Here is a 10,274-nt window from a genome sequence, read left to right as displayed (position 1 = left end):
CTAGTACCTTTTCCACAACGTTACAGAAATGGAATCACACTATATGTAGCCTTTTGAGTCTGGTTTCTTTCACTTAGCAGAAAGCATTTGAAATTCATTCATTAGCTGCATGTGTCAGGTCTTTTTTTTTATTGCTAACTGGTATTCCAGCAATATAACTGGTTATCCATCATCAGTTGGTAGACATCTGGGTTATTGCCAGGTTTGGGGGACTATAATGAAAGCTACTACAAACGTTTGTGTTCAAGTATGTTGGATTTTTTGGGTGGAGAGACTTAATAGATCCATTTCTCTTGGTTAAATACATAGGAGTAGGATTTCTGGGCAGTATGGTAAATGCATGTTAAATGTTATAAGAAACTGATACTCTGCTTTCCAAAGTGGCCATACCATTTTGCATTCCCACCAGCAGTGTATGAATTCCAGTGTCTCCCCATCCTCCTCAGCACTTGGAATTGTCAGGTTTGTTCATTTGAGCCATTCTGGTTTTAATCTGCATTTCTTTAATGACTAATGATGTTGAGCATCTTTTCATGTGCTTAGTTGCTCCCCACGTATTTTCTTTGGTGAAGTGTCCAAATTTGTCGCTTATCTAAAAAAGAAAATTGGGTTGTTTTGTTATTTAGTTGTATTATTATTATTTTAAATAAAAAATCCCGAATAGATAATACATTCACAGAGTCAAAAAACCCAAAAATGTTCAAAAAAGTCATTCATGGGGAAGTGCCCAACTCTGTCCCCTTTTAACCTCTGACTATGCAGCTTTAGAAAACATTCTCATTAATTTATGTTTCCTTCCAGAGTTTCTTTATGTAAATACAAATATGTATTCCTATCTCCTCTCCAGTCTTACACCAGAAATAACATACTGTGTAGACCATTCAGCATCAGTATATTCTGGAAAACATTCTCAGAAAGTGTGTTTTTATAATTACATGTGATTCTACTGTGGGGAGAAGGCTTATTTAGCTAGGCCTCAATTGATGGATGTTTGTTTCCAATTACTTCTTTACAAATAGCACTACATACAATGAATAACCTTCTACACAGGTTCTTTGGTATGCACGCAGTTATATCCGTAGGCTATATTCCAAAAGTAATTTTCAGACTACTGTTTCTTCAAGCATGGCTATCTTCATGTCTACGTAAGTTTCCTCTGTTCATTTCAACTCAGCTCAAGGGTCTTGTGTAAACTCTATTTATAAAAAAGAAAACTGGTGTGTGTGTGGGAATGGTGTGGGCATAGGGAGGTTATAGACTGTCAGCTCCTCATAATTCAGACTTTACTTGCCAAGAAAGGTGTAGGAAGAGGAAGTGCCCGGCCCCACAAAGTTCTTCTGTGATAGAGTGATATTCTTAAACCCTGCTCCAGACCTGTGTCTGTGTTCTATTTATTCCATAGCAGATATCTCATGCTTCTATCTGTGTCTTTTGCTTCTGATCGCTGACTAAAGAAAGATTTTTTTCTGATGTGTATTTCAGTCTCACTAGCGATTTATGGAGTTTGCTCTTCATAAGTTTTTCTTTTGATCATCGTTCACCCTCAGTTAATTTGCTCAAGTGAAGAGCAGAATCTCGGGAGGGGATTAGCAAGAAGGATAGCATTTAGGTTTATCAAATGAAGTGTTTCTGAATTTGATCATTCACTTCTCACTCAAGGGGAAATTTAAGCTGTAGTAGTAACCTCTTTGATACCTAACAATCTCATTGATGGTCTCAGTTATTTATGTCTTAAAGGACCACACCAACTTTAAATGCCCATTATTCTTTTAAACCTTATTCACATGCTAAAAACAGAAGCTGAAGGCAAAACACAATCACTAACCACACTGCCTTCTCGTTAGCCCTAAATCTAACTTGAATCTTACCTTGAGTATTAAAGAGACCTTTTAATTCTGTCTTTCCTCTGTACGCCTGGGTATTGTGGTAGCTGGGTGCTGGTTGTTCATGAGGAAGAGACGACCGTGCAGTGAAGTCAGAAAGCTTTGCCTGAGCACGTGCCACTGGTTCACTCTCCTGTCCAAGTTATTTTCAGAACAAAATGCTGCAAATAGAGACCATAATATTTTTCTTCCCACATTGTTTATTTCAAGAGACATGGGAACCCTCACGAAGAAGATTCATAGGCTTAAAATGTAAACCCTGCAAGTCTGCTTTGTTTGAGTTTATGAAGATGTGATTGTGGGGTCTCTCTTTCCCTGGGTCTCACCTCTGCCCTGAGAAAATGGCAGGCCTTGAAATTTATGGGAATTCTGACCTCAGAGGCCAGGAAGTGCCTGAGACTGGAGAAGGTGGGAAGCGTGGAGACTGGCCCCGGGTGGGGTGCATCTCCCAGAAGAGAAAATAGTATTACCTGTAGCTCTAATTTCCACAGCACTGTTTTTAAACACTCTGGAGATTTGCTATTCTTGAAATAGCCCCAGGCATATGGAAGACACTAGATTTAAGTAACTTCCCTTCCTTTCCAAGTCCGAAGGCTGGAAGCTTGTCATTTTATGGGGGGGGAGGGGTGAACAATCCTTGAAGCAATTAGAAAATCCCTCATCTTAAAGTTGTAGACACAAACTGCCCATGCATAGTCCAAACAAAGTTTTAGGGAAAAATGATTGCTTTTAGGTTGAAATTTACTGGGAACAATTTTATTTCAAAAGATCAATTTTTGCCATTTCTATTAAGCAGACAAGGACAAGGCTGAAAGAAGCCTTAGAGAAGTCATGAAAGCTCCAGATTAAAAAATATTTTTTAAATGGTCTCATTGAGAAATTTTTCAAATGAGAGTCACACTTGAATGAATGAATGCTGTATCAAATTATCTGGAGACAAAGAAGAGAAGCCATTCTACCAGAACAAATGCAGCCTGCTTTGTTTAGAGGACAAATCATTCTTGCAGCCGGTTTGGAAATGTCACTTTTAAGTCAATGAGAGTTGTGTTCAAATAAGAGGGGGAAGCAAGACCCCATTATATTCACTAGGATGTGATGTTTTGCCTCTGAATGGTTTCTACAGTGCATGAAAATTCCTTTTTTTTGGAAGGGGGTGCGTCTTTTTAATGTCTTAAACTGTTTTCAGGTTTTACAAAGTGCTTCAGTTCTTCCATTGAAAGGGCAGACGTGATCACACTGGAACACCAGTTGTCCAACCATAGAAGCTCTGGACTTTTTGGATAAGACTTTTGAACTCTTGGTAAAAACAGATTCATTGGCTCCCATGGGGAAGCTCTCTTCTGGAAATGATCCACTGCTTATGGTGGTCCGACCCAGCCATTTTCTCCATCTTTCCATAATACCACCCCTGGAGCTCTGGCCATACTGGGGTTGATCCGAGCAACAACGGTGTCCAGTAGAATAGGAAGTTCGGAGGTGAGACTGAGCAGAGCCGACAGGGAAGTCAATCCGCTGCTGAGTGTTGACCAGACTGGTTAGCAGCTATGGGGTTTATAAGCAATTTGGCCCTCTTGGTTCATTTTGGCAAATTCTAAATCCCCCAATACTATCGGTCAGGTCATGAAATCAATTCATTTTTGTTGCCAACATTAAAAATAATTTTTTTATTACTAAAAGAGACTGCAATGCGAAGCAACAGTCCAACACCGTCAAATTATTATATCTTCCGGCAGTTATAATAAAACACTCAGAATGACTGATGATGTTTTTATATCATTTTGAAGTCTGATTTTTTTTTTTTTTTTTTTTTAAAGGAAAGCTTCTCCATGGAGATAGGAGGATGTAAGCTGGGCTGCAAAAGCCACCATCCTTGCTCCATGACAAGGAAGGCTGGGCTGACACCCGCTGAGGGAGAAAGCAGGCACTCACTGGGACCTGTAAAGGTCTATCGAGAAAGAAACAAGGGATGACACCTGGTGCAAGTCTTACAGCAGAAACTCAAAAGTTTTTGAATGATCCAAATAAAAGATCTCCTTCCAAAAAGAAAGCAATTTAAAGGGGCACAAATTCCACACATTGTCTGTGGACAAAAATAAAATTCTCCACTTAATGGCATGACTTTCCATTTGGTTTTCTGGTACAGAGAAAGCTATAGAATAGCCGGGAGCTGTCTGCGGACAGGGGACTGTCTAGCTTTGGGAAGAATCAGAAAATGTACTTCGGGCTGCTATTTCTCAAATGTGCCTTAAGGCAAACAGTAAATGGCACAAATAGCTGTGGCAAGTTTTTCATTCCAAGTATAATAATAATATCATTAGTAATTATAAAAGGAATATTAAAAATAATGCCAATGATAAGCATATATTACATTTTACTATGTTCCAGGCTCTGTGTTAGGTGCTGATGTACATTTAATCTTTAAGCAGTCATCATCGGGTTGGCATTATTAGCCCCATCTTACAGACAAGAACAGCAAGGTTAAGAAAAGTATGTCCATAGTTACTAAGCTATTTATTTAGCTTGGTCGAAACAGTATTTGAAGCTAGGCAGTGTAACTGCAGAGCCTCAGTTCTTGAAGCTTTAATAAGAGCTAGCACTTACGGAGCATGTGTGTACTGTTATTACTATCACTTTTCAGGTAAAGAAACAGGTAGAAAAACTTTCCCAAGGTCACACTGCTATTAAGGGTGGAGGTGAGATGTAAACCCAGTCATTGTGACCCTAGACTCTGAACACTACACGTCTACGGTTGTCGAACCAGTTAAAATATTCATATTTCTCATGAGAGTTAGTAAAGGTATTTTCATTCTGAGTTAAAGAAAAATGGGACCTGCATGGTTTTGCCTAAGTTGGCCATTCTGATGAAGCGGCTGTTTACCACCACTCGGTCGTTCTCAGGACTAGGCGGCTGCTGACAGGATGGCTGGGCTTTTTGCTGGTGTATACTGCCCTCTAGTGGTTGGCAGGAAATTCTGATGCTACGCCTATTTGATGACAAAGGAATGTTGTTCATTAAGAAGACTCCTTTAACCATAAAGTTATGAACCTGTATTGATAGTATTTGTGCTTTTAGTATCTTTTGACTGAGAAAAATATATAAAGTCAAGGAGCTACTATGAATTTAGTATCTCTTTTATGCGAATGCATTTTTATTCATCTCAATAGTATGCATATAGATTGAAAACAAGATGACATGTATGTATTTTCTTGTTCTCAATGTATATGTAAATGTACATATACATACACACATACATGTATATCTATATAGATGCACAAATACATAGATAGGCGTGTGTGTGTGTGTGTGTATGATTTATTTATAAGTCTTAGCTCTAGACTATGCTGGGGTGCATTGATGGATTTGAAAGCCCTCACAACAGACTTTCCTTCAAGGCTCTTTGGCTGGAACTTCAACAAATACCCATACCGAAACCAATCACAGACAAGGGGAGTTGAATGAACACAAAATCTTAGAAGAATCAGTATGTTCTCCTGAACTGAGCATAGGGTCCCCTTCCCTGAGAGGCAGAGACCTAAAGAAAATTGATTTTCTGTTTACCAGGAAGAAGTCCTACTACAGGATACATAGCACTCTTACTTAAGTCTCTCTTGCCCCTTAGTCTGCATCCCTGGCTGACTTGAGGAGTTGGAGGCCTGGAGCTGAGAGGGTGGTAGGAACAATCCTCAGGCAGGCAGTGTGGAGTGCATTGTCTAAAGGGAATTTAAAAACAACAATAAAACCAACTAAAAGTGGCCTGCTTTTTATTATCACCATCAGCATGCAATTCTAAAAAAAAAAATGACAGTGACAAAATAATTCTCCCTGAAATTTTTTTTTCTGGTTTAAATTCTAAACAAGTACTGTGGTTTCTATTTAGTTTTTATAAATATATATATATTTCCAATTAACACATTTTTATTACTCATCCTTTCATAAACATTGTGTTCTTTGTCATGAAATTCACTGGGAGAACGTCTAGTTATCAGTTGGCCTAGGACATGTGCAGACTTAGCTACAAGCATTTGTTTTAGGAGCAAGTTCATGATCAGTTGGAATCATTTAGACCTCAATTTGGGCACAGTTGATCATATACTCCTGAGTCTAAACTGTAGATCTGAACTAATCAATGATAACCCAGTGATTGTAAAGACCAAGAAACAGAACTAGAGCAACTTTAATTCTGTCCATATGTGACCATGCAAACATATTGGCAAACCATCAGAATCAACCTAGAACGATGTACAGGGAAATGATAAGCTTTATTTATGTTTTAAAAATATTTTATGTATTTATTTGAGAGAGAGAAAACACGAGTGGGGGAGGGGCAGAGGGAGAAGCAGACTCCCCGCGGAGCAGAGAGCCCAATGCTGGGCTAGATCTCAGGACTCCTGGATCATGACCTGAGCTGAAGGCAGATGTCCAACCAACTGAGCCACCCAGGTGCCCCAAAATGACAAGCTTTAAATTGTTCATTTAAGACTGGCACAGAGAAACTGTGGTGAACACCACCAGCTCTGCAAAAACAAAGCATAAGGAAATGGATATTTCAAAGAAGAATGACAAGAATGTCTTGTCAACAAAAGATATTGGTCTTGCACATTGACAGAAGAAATCAAAAGGACAATATTTGCATGCTTCAATCATTTTCACCATGAACTAGCCCTCCCTCTAAAGTAAAGGATCAAATACAATCAATGTTTACTATCAACCACTTTCTCTGACTTATGTAGAAGAAAAATTGGGGAAATTTTAACAAAATACGTTAGAAATTTATGATAAATTTTTTTGTGAAGATGTTTTTGGGGATTTTTTTGACTGCAAAGACTTTTGAAAACTGCTATAATTCATCCAGAAGAAACAAAGACATGGACAGTATTACAATCTCTGGGATTTATTAAATGGGATTATTATGAACCTGCCAATCTCATCCTACGGTTAAGTTTTTTTCTTAACTATTTGTATATTTATTGCTTCATTTGAAATATTTTAAAAATCAAAATAATTCAAAGTGCCCTTTGTTTAATATGAGTGGAGAGAGCTATGCTGTCTATTAAACATGTGGAGGTTGGTTTTGACAATTATTGGCAAATTTGAAAAAGTAAAAGCTTGAAAATAGAAACTGTGGTACTAACTCATTACTGCAATAGGACCAAATGTAGGTATAAGTTTTTGCCCCCTTTAAAAAATGACATATTTTAGGGGTGCCTGGCTGGCTCAGTTAGCAGAGCATGCAACTCTAGATCTTGGGGTTGTGAGTTCAAGCCCCACGTTGGGCCTAAACAAGTTATATATTTTAATTTTAAAAATTAAGAAAATTAAATTATTTTTATTTTAAAAAGTAAAAAAGTGTTTTGAAAAAGTAACGTATTTTTATATTTTTTATTATTATTTTTTAAGATGTATTTATTTATTTATTTATTAAGATTTTATTTATTTATTTGAGAGAGAGAGAGAGTGAGAGAGAGAGCGCAAGAGGGGGTAGGGTTAGAGGGAGAAGCAGACTCCCCGCCGAGCAGGGAGCCCGATGTGGGACTCGATCCCGGGACTCCGGGATCATGACCTGAGCCGAAGGCATTTGCTTAACCAACTGAACCACCCAGGCGCCCTGTATTTATTTATTTTAGAGAGAGCATGTGTACACGGTGGGAAGTGGCAGAGAGAGAAACTTAAGTAGACTCTGCTGAGTGTGGAGCCCAACACAGGGTTCGACCTCACGACTGTGAGATCATGACCTAAGCCAAAACCAAAAGTCGGATGCTTAACTGACTGTACCACCAGGCGCCCCAAAAGTAATGTGTTTTTAAAGCATTACACATTCCCATTTGCGTCCTGTAGTATTTATCTTGATTTTTTGTATTAAAATGTTTTTACTGATGATTATACTGATGACTGCCGATGCCCTGTGGAGGTAACTACTTTGACCAAGTCTTAGTAGTGTCTCTGAAGAGGGAGATCAGAGGAGGGATTACTTGCGAGGTTTCTGGGGTCTGATTTAAGGTGAGTCTTTCCATGTCAGGCCTGATGGGGACTGGACAAAGTTGATGATATAATGGTTAAGTATTGGTTAAGACAGTTAAGTTAGGATTTTGAAGTGAGCCTTTAAAAAGTAAATAATCATTTGTTAAGGACAGTTGAACTAACTATGGCTTTGAGAAGGAGAAATTTACCCAAAGTTTTGGATTGAATGTTTGTGTTCCCCCAAATTCATGTTAGAGTCCTAATCCCCAGTGTGATGGTATTTGGAGGTGGGGTTTTGGGAGGTAATTCGGTTTAAGTGAGGTCATGAGAGTAGGGCCCCCAAAATGGGATTAGTGTCTTTATGAGAAGAGGATGAGACACCAGAGTTCCCTTTGTCCACACATGTGTACTGAGGGAAAGGTCCTGTGAGAAGCAGCTGTCTACACACCAGGAAGAGGGCCCTCACCAAGAACCTGGTGGCACCTGTATCTTGAACTTTCCCAGCCTCCAGAACTGAGAAATAAATGTCTGTTGTTCAAACCACACAGTATATAGTATTTTGTTATAGCAGCCTGAACTAAGACACTCCACTAAGGGCAAATTGGTAGACTATTGTTTGGATTAATCGATTTCTCAGGAAATTCAACTTTATCTTCCTCATCAAGAATTTTCTGGAAAAGGAAAATCATACTACTGCAGACAGTAAATTGTGTGATTGCAGACTGTCAGTTCTCAATGTGTGCAATAAATGCAATAAAGAAGTTCAATAAAATAAAGTTCATACTGTTTGCATTTCTTTTTTTTTTTAAAGATTTTATTTATTTATTTGACAGAGAGAGATACAGCGAGAGAGGGAACACAAGCAGGGGGAGTGGGAGAGGGAGAAGCAGGCTTCCCGCCTAGCAGGGAGCCCGATGCGGGGCTCGATCCCAGGACCCTGGAATCATGACCTGAGCCGAAGGCAGATGCCCAACGACTGAGCCACTCAGGCGCCCCTGTTTGCATTTCTTTTCTGGCTATCATTATTGCTCCTTTCATTTCATGATTATATCTGAAATTTGGTTGTTTAGGGGAGGGGTATTAAAAATGATCTATTCTGGTTGCCAGTTATGCAAGGGAGGTCTGCTAAAGGGATTATATAAAAAGAGCCTATAGCAATGTGGCATGGGAGCAGTAGGGTCCTGGCCTAATACCCATGAACGGAAATAATTTATACAAGTAATCCCAGAGGTACTCCAAAAGGCCCAAAGGAGTTACTCATGCAACTTTTTTTGGTGTGTTTAAAACATTAAATTGGACATGGAGAAGGGGGAACCCTCTTACATTGCTGGTGGGAATGCCAGCTGGTGCAGTTACTCTGGAAAACAGTATGGAGGGTCCTCAAAAAGTTGAAAATAGAGCTACCCTACAACCCAACAATTGCACTACTAGGTATTTACCCAAAAGATAGAAGTGTAGTGACCCAAAGGGGCACCTGCACCCCGATGTTTATAGCAGCAATGTCCACAATAGCCAAACTGTGGAAAGAGCCAAGATGTCCATCGACTGATGAATGGATAAAAAAAGATATGGTATATGTATATATATATATATATATATACACACACACACGTACACACACACACAATGGAGTATTACTCAGTCATTAAAAACAATAAAATCTTGCCATTTACAATGACGTGAATGGAACTAGAAGGTATTATGCTAAGCGAAATAAGTCAGAGAATGCCAATTATCATATGATCTCACTGATATGTGGAATTTAAGAAGCAAAATGGGATCATAGGGGAAGTAAGGGAAAGACAAAATCAAAGAGGGAGACAAACCATAATAGACTCTTAATCATAGGAAACAAACTGAGGGAGGGGTGTGGGAGGATGGGGTAACTGGGTGATGGGCATTAAGGAGGGCACGTGATGTGATGAGCACTGGGTGTTATATGCAACTGATAAATCACTGAACTCTACCTCTGAAACTAATAATACACTATATCTTAATTAATTGAATTTAAATAAAATGAAATTAAAAAAACAAATAAAACGTTAATTCATATATCATGTTCATACCAGTATTATTCACAATAGCCAAAAAGTAAAAACAACCCAGTCTGTGAACAGATGAAAGTTAAACAAAATGTGGTACACAATACAATGGAATATGATTCAGCCTTAAAAAGGAAGAAGTTCTGTCACATGCTGCAACGTGGATGAACCCTGAGGACATGACAGTAAGTGAAATAAGTCACAGAAAGGCAAATACTATATGATTCCAGTTATATGAGGTAACTAGAGTAGCCCGATTCCTAGGGACAGGAAGTAGAAGGGTGATTGCCAGAGGCTCGGGGAGGGAGACGTGAGGATTGTTGTTTGATGGGTATCGAATTTCAGTTTTGCAAGAAGAAAAGAGTTCTGGAGATTGCTTGCACAACAGTG

The sequence above is a fragment of the Halichoerus grypus genome, chromosome 4 (genome assembly GCF_964656455.1).
Source record: "Halichoerus grypus chromosome 4, mHalGry1.hap1.1, whole genome shotgun sequence".
Lineage (NCBI taxonomy): Eukaryota > Metazoa > Chordata > Mammalia > Carnivora > Phocidae > Halichoerus > Halichoerus grypus.
This window is presented reverse-complemented; position numbering follows the sequence as displayed.